General features: G+C 37.3%; 1 long non-coding RNA gene across 1 annotated transcript in view; it reads left to right on the forward strand.

Moving 5' to 3' along the window:
• Positions 1-643: 643 nt before the first annotated feature.
• The window catches only part of LOC108166223 (uncharacterized), a 7,597-nt gene continuing 1,434 nt past the window's right edge, over positions 644-6,806 (forward strand). Inside the window, exons 1-2 of the long non-coding RNA XR_001776518.1 lie at positions 644-871; positions 4,952-6,143. This is a non-coding gene — a long non-coding RNA (uncharacterized LOC108166223). The remainder of the gene's footprint in view (positions 872-4,951; positions 6,144-6,806) is intronic.

Below are 6,806 nucleotides of genomic sequence, written 5' to 3' on the forward strand. Positions count from 1 at the left end.
TGGAAAACCTGGAGCGGCAGAGATATCTGCGGCTTTTATGTGTATGTTTATTGGTTAAAAAAATAAATAAAATAAAAAATTTGGGGTTGTGGTTTATAGTCCAGTGCGGCTCATAGTTCGGAAAATGCGGACTATAATTCTTCCTGGATTTTTTTTCTGTGAAGAACCCAGAGAGGGTTATTTGGTTATTATTTATTTCATTAATAGTGTTATTATTTATTTCCTGACTTGTTCTGTGAAAAACCCAGAGAATGTTATTTGATTGTGCTTTCTGGAAAACAATATATTTTTACATTTAGGCAGTCCAGCAATCGTCACACTTTTCTGTTACAAACTGACTCCGGACCCCACCAGAGAAGGGAAAAGTTATGTGGCCCTCACAGGAAAAAGTTTGGGGACCTCTGGTCTATGGGCTTGATGCGTCGGTGTTGCTGGACCCATCACTATACTTTACCATTATGCATCTGGAGTAAAGACCAGAACCAGCTATGTATTGTATTCCACTGCAGTTCCAAAGTCCATATGAGGAACTCAGTGACAGGCTTCAGGGGTGGGCAATCCTGGTCCTCAATGGCTGAACACATTTGAATCCAACAGCTGAATCACCTCCTAAATGCAGTCAAGTTCTCCAGACAGAGTCTTGGTAACGACCTCATTATTTGACTCAGGTGTGTTGAAGTTGAGACACATCTAAAAGTTGCAGGAGACCGGCCCGCGAGGCCTGGAGTTACCCACCCCTGGGCTAGATCCAGGACAGGAGCTGCCTTCTAGTTTCAGTAACCTCCATGATGTCATTTTCTGCTGGCAGGAGTGAAGAAAATGCTCCTGTTGAGGTTCCTCGAGAGCTGGCACCAGTCTGGTTTTGGACCAAGTAAGGCAGTGTTTCTCAACCCTGGTCCTCACTGCCCCCCTGCTCTGCATGTTTTAGAAGTGCCTCTATTCCAGAACAGCTGATTCAAATTATTGCATGACCATCAAGTGCTGCAGAAGCCTGTTAATCAGGGGAGGTCGGGCAGTGAGGCACGACCAGGCTGTGAATGGTTAGAAGGATGTTAGAGGGAAATGATGTGTTAGGAAGTGATTTTGCAGAAATGGAAGAGGGTGGTGATGGCGTGGAAAATGAAAAAATATGGCATGCTCAAAAATCTAAGCATAAATGGAAAAAATCAAGACAACAAATAGAATCATCTGTTTCCGAGGCTGAAGGAGAAACGGTTACAGTGACGGAATTTAGAATAGAAGTTTGTCAAAGAGGGTGTGTCACTTGGTAAGTGGAATCCAGTAAAACTTACTAAAAAAATCAATTCACTGGTTGGAATGGTGAAATTTGTTAAGGTATTAAGAGACGGATCTTTATTGATTATTTGTAATGATGTTAAACAAAAAGGGCACTGAATATAAAAAGAGTCCTTGGTGAGAATGTGAGAGGGAGAATTTTGGATGACAAGAAGTATGTACGCCAAGTTATTTCGGGTATTCCACCTGATGTGCCAGTTGATGAGATCAAATCAAATGTTTCAGGAGGAAAAGTAGTTGAAGCCAAGCGATTGAAAAGAAATAAAAATGGAGAGAGAAGTGATAGTTTTTCTATCATGTTAAAATTTGAAGAGGAAAGTCTGCCAGACAAAGTGTTTGTGGGGTATATGAGTTATGATGTCCGACCATTTATTCCTCCATATTCGAGAAAGAGTCACATGCTGTTAGACAAAGGGCCCATAGTAAAGAGTTACATGTTTGATTCTGTTGGACACCAAGATCCATTTCTCATGAAAAAAACGTTTTCCCAGGCCACAGAGACATGGTGTGATTTCAGGGAGTGTCTTCAGTCCATATAATCAGCTGCCCTCCTTCTCCTCAGACGCTGCACAGACTTTTTTAGAAACTCTTCTCGAATGTGATGGTAAAAGCATCTCCTTTCGGCGCTGAAAGTGAATAAAATAAGTAAAGTCTTAATGCTTTTCTTGGCTGATTTTATGCTCCATGTGTCGATACAAATTATGATTCATCGATCGGGATTTCCATTCCCAACAGTTGGTAGCAGAGGATGGTTTTGTGTTGACATGAGCGGAGATTGGACTGGCCGTTCAGGTGCAGACTTTCGGGAACAGTACTCTGGTGTGGGGCCCACATGAAAGTTAAGGACACTTATTCCTTAATATACACCATTGTACTGTTTCTCAGGTCTGTATAAATTTCAGTTATCAGCCGTTGTCTGTACTGTTTACCAGGTTTATCTGCTTGTCACTGAGTTGTCTAAGTTGTTGTTCGTACTGCTTCTGACTGGTCTGTCTAAATGTTTTCAAGTGGTTCACAGGAGTAAAGTTAAGAGTTAAAATATAAACGTTAAGTTGTTAAGAGTCAAAATAAAAGGTTGATTGGCTTGCAGTGGGAGCTGGCTGTCCCCCCCTTCTGCCAGACGCGGGGAAGGTTAAGGCTATTTTGTCGGTTTTATCCTCGGGGAGTACTGCCCTCGGAAAAGAACACGTTAGCCAATCTGAGACTTACTCAAGAAACACAAAAGTGTTGAGAGGGTCCACCACAGGAAAAAAAAAACAAGAGATGAAGAATGAGATAAGGTTGATCTCGATCTGATCCCCTGTAGAGTAATAAGTGAAATAATAAGAGTTAAAAGAGGACAAAAATAGGAGCTGAAAATCGTGGATCCATTTCTATGTATCTGTCAGCTGTGTGTGTGTGTAAGCTTCTGCCGCTGAAGCAGACATTATGCGTTTAAATGTACTCTTTTCTGTTTATTGCAATGTGTTTTAAAACCATGGCCAACATTGGGAAATTATAATCTGTGGGAGGTTTTTGATTTTGTCTGCTGGGTTTGATTTTCTGCTGTGTTTGATTTCTTCGCCGCCGTGTGAGCAAAACTGCAAAAAAAAATAAAAAAAAAAAAATAGAGAAGAGGTGATTTCTGAGTCTAAATTTTGAGCCTAAACAGATGGCGGGTGAACTTGAAAAGGAAAAATACGATCCAAAGTGGGACACCAGGACATGGATTACGCTCAGTGAGCAAATAGAAGCATTAATAACTTATTTGGCAAAGCATGATGAATATCAAAATAAGGGAGAAAGAAGGGAAAAAAAGGGATAGAATAACTGGTGCAGAAGAAAGGAGGCGACCTGTTAAACAGACAACCCTCGGGGAAATACTGGCTGGAAGGAATAAATGACACTAAGGGAAAACTGATTGAAACTAAACTAATCCGGCCCAATTCACTATTTTCACATGTAATAAAATTAACTGTTTGAAGGATGAATGAAATTACATAACAGGAAAAATTATAAACAAAATACAGTGACATCTGATGTGTTGAAGATTTTGAAATTCGGCTAAGCTGTAGACGGGTTTAAATTTAAACTTAATGAAATTTGAAAAATTGAGGTTCATAGCTGACTTTAACTTTATCATGGACTAATCAATATCTCTTATCAAAAACAGGATTTCTTTTCATTTGAAACTTGGTCACCTTAAAATGTCTAAAGAGGGAACAGAATTGGTAAATAAATATGAGTATGTGTTTGATTCAAAGGGTGATTATGAAACAGCTCCAGATTCAATTACATTGATTACAAAATATTCTTGTCTCAAAGACAATTAATGATTCTAAATCTAGATAATTCGGTTACCTTACGTCAAAATGGGAAATAATATGTTYKAAAAGGAGTAATCACATTTCAGCTTTGGTTTAAAACCAGAGAGCATTTATTACGAGACTGTTTTCATTGAGTTTGACATGTTTTATTTTATTTTCATTTTTATTAATATTATTGTTGTTTTTATTTTCTAATAACTAACTAACTTACTAACTGAACTAATTGCTGCTTTCTACCAAGACACATGTGTGTCTTGGTAGAAAGGCACAAATTGGACATGATAAACTTAAAATTGATATAGTAATTGATTATGTAAAAACAAACTGATTGGACAACAACTGGCTCACAACACTTGTGTGCTTTAAATTTTGATTGAATTGATACATAAATTCAAGTCCAACAGAACATTTGATTTGAAACGYAATGACATCTTACAGTACTGCATAATCTTTGTCTACATTTTTTGCTCCTCTGCCACAAAAGAAAAATGTGATCAATTTTTCTTTTGTCAGTTCAAAATAAACATTGACATGGCCTTTTASGAAAGCAATCCAAATTCTGATCTGAACTCCTTAAAATAATAAAACCTTTGGCCTTTGCAGTACAGTTTCAGTTGGACATTTAAAGAAAATGTACAGAAAAAGAGTCTCTGAAAAATATTTCTGATATTAAAAATGTTGTCAGAAATGTTTATTTTCTATATACATACGAAAACAAAAGAGGGAAATGATAAATGATAAACATAAAACATTTCTGATAAAACCTAATAAAGATAAAACATTTCTGATAAAACCTTCTGATAAAACTTTACATTTAAAACGTCTGATAGTCTTTCAATTCTAGATGGATGATTTGGAAAACTTGCAACACACCCTGTAAAATTTTAGTTTTGGAGAAAAGTAAATGCAAAATCGCTTTCAAATTTTTAAATTGTATCAACAGGGGGTGAAGAAGAAATAAACTCTAATTCCTAGTCGGTTTAAAGATACGGTTAATTATGAATTTAGTCATTTGACATTGGTACGTTGTAAGTTATTCACTGAGCTCTTATACTGTTCCTTCCTGCATGACTGAAATACAGAGTTATATAGAAGCTCTTACTAAATTAACAATTGGTCATTTAAAATTTAATAACTTCAATCAATATCTATGCCATGTTTATTTTCAGATCGAGTTTCCTGCATCACCTCTAATTTTAATTGTATAAAGTTACAGTTGGATGTAATTGTTATCATTGAGAACATTTTGGTTAAAAGTACTTTAAATTCTACGGAGCCCCAAAGGGGACATGGAGAACAATTCAGACAAAATGTTAAAAAATTTTCTGAATTTTGTCTCCAACCTGTAGACTGAGTGGAACCCCAGGTCCTGGAGCCCAGGCCACATGACCAGAGGCGAAGAACCCAGGACCAACCATGGCAACAGACAAGCAGGACCGCCTCTGAGTCTCAGCCTGACTTTACATGTGATGTTCCATTTGCCCCATCAGAAGCTGTTCAGGGCAGCATTCAGTCCCGCTGTGCAGAAAAAATGGCTGCCAACAAAACTTGTTAGTTTTTAATGGTTTTTCTTGAATTTTCGAATTGTGTGATGCCACTTTTTCTCACCTTAGTTTAGTTACAGCACATTCATGGTCTACTGCCTTGGCATTCTGACCTCTGCTATCTGATCACCAGGATAAGTTTAACGGTACAAGTGAAGGCCCGATGCAGGAGGGTGTTAGAACTCTCTGCAGGTTACAGAAATATTTTGTTTGCCTGAATGATTATAACTCTGATTGTCCAACATTTGGCTAATGTGTTTTTCTCCTCCAGCATGACAACAATTGAAAAAGGATAAAAGTACGGTAAAAATAGTTAATTTCCTGATTTACAAAAGCATAACCAACCACATTTAAAATACAAGAGAGGATAGTCTAGTTGGGTCAAATTACAGTGGCTATAAATATAAGGACTCCTATTTAAGTAATGATTTAGGTTTATTTGGACTCCATTTTAAATCCTACGACACTTTATTCTACGTAAAATTACTGAACCAAATTATGGGTTTGCTGCACATATTGTCAATCAAATATTCAATTCTTTCACTGAGGTGTAAACACCATGTTTAAATTAAATCCAACTGTTATASTTAGCAATGAAAGAAAATTTGGGCTAAATGATTTGAGTGGGTTTCTTAGGAGTTTCTGTACCGAAACACTAAGTGTTTCAATACAGAAACGGGGAGATGCATGGAAATAATCTAATCTACAAATTGTGAGTTAATATAATCTATTGAGAAATGTTTCAGTTTTGGGCTTCAGCTAAATATAAAAGAGGTTAAATCAAAATTCACAAATGGGTCAACTATTCGAATGAGTTAACAAAGTAATGCTGAATATTCTGAATTGAATACATTAAAACTAACAATGATGTCATGTGACAAACCTAATATCGTAACGGACTGAATGTTATATTTCTAACATAATCTCAGGTCAGTTTGTGGAGCGCCGGAGGTTGCCATGGCAACGGGTGTGACAGAGAGAGAGAGAAAGCAAAAGGGTACGAGTGGTTTTGAGTTGATCACCTGTTCGGATTGTTTTACCTTTCTTTACCTTTGCTGTGATATATATATATATATATACATATATATATATATATATTTTTTTTTTTATTTTATTTATTTATTTTTTTGTCATAGTACCCCCAAGAATTTAAAACTACTTTCACCCCTGGTTTTATCTTTACTTTTTTATCTATTTATTAATTTCTTTTATTCCTCTTTCTAGTGATGTAAAAGTGGCGAGTGACTGAGAGTCATTGCGCGCACAGAAAAACCCTGTAAATTTTAGACTCTAACAGGTAAAAAATGGTGCACAAAAGTCCGTGTAGGACGGCGAAGTCCTAGCGCAAACATTCACGTGACAGGTGGACGGAGCCTGGTGCTGCAAGGGGAACGGTATCTGATGGGCAAAATATGACCATCAGTGGGTTCCCCCGCTGTAAAACAAGGGGAATGGTATCTGATTTGCAAAATATGACCATCAGTGGGTTCCCCCACTGTTAAACAAGGGAAACGGTATCTGATGGGCAAAATATGGCCATCAGATAGGGTTCCCCCGCTGTAAAACAAGGGGAACGGTATCTGATGGGTAAAATATGACCATCAGATAGGGTTCCCCCACTGTTAATGAAGGGGAACGGTATCTGATGGGCGAAATATGG

The sequence above is a fragment of the Poecilia reticulata genome, linkage group LG4, assembly GCF_000633615.1.
Source record: "Poecilia reticulata strain Guanapo linkage group LG4, Guppy_female_1.0+MT, whole genome shotgun sequence".
NCBI classification, from domain to species: Eukaryota; Metazoa; Chordata; class Actinopteri; order Cyprinodontiformes; family Poeciliidae; genus Poecilia; species Poecilia reticulata.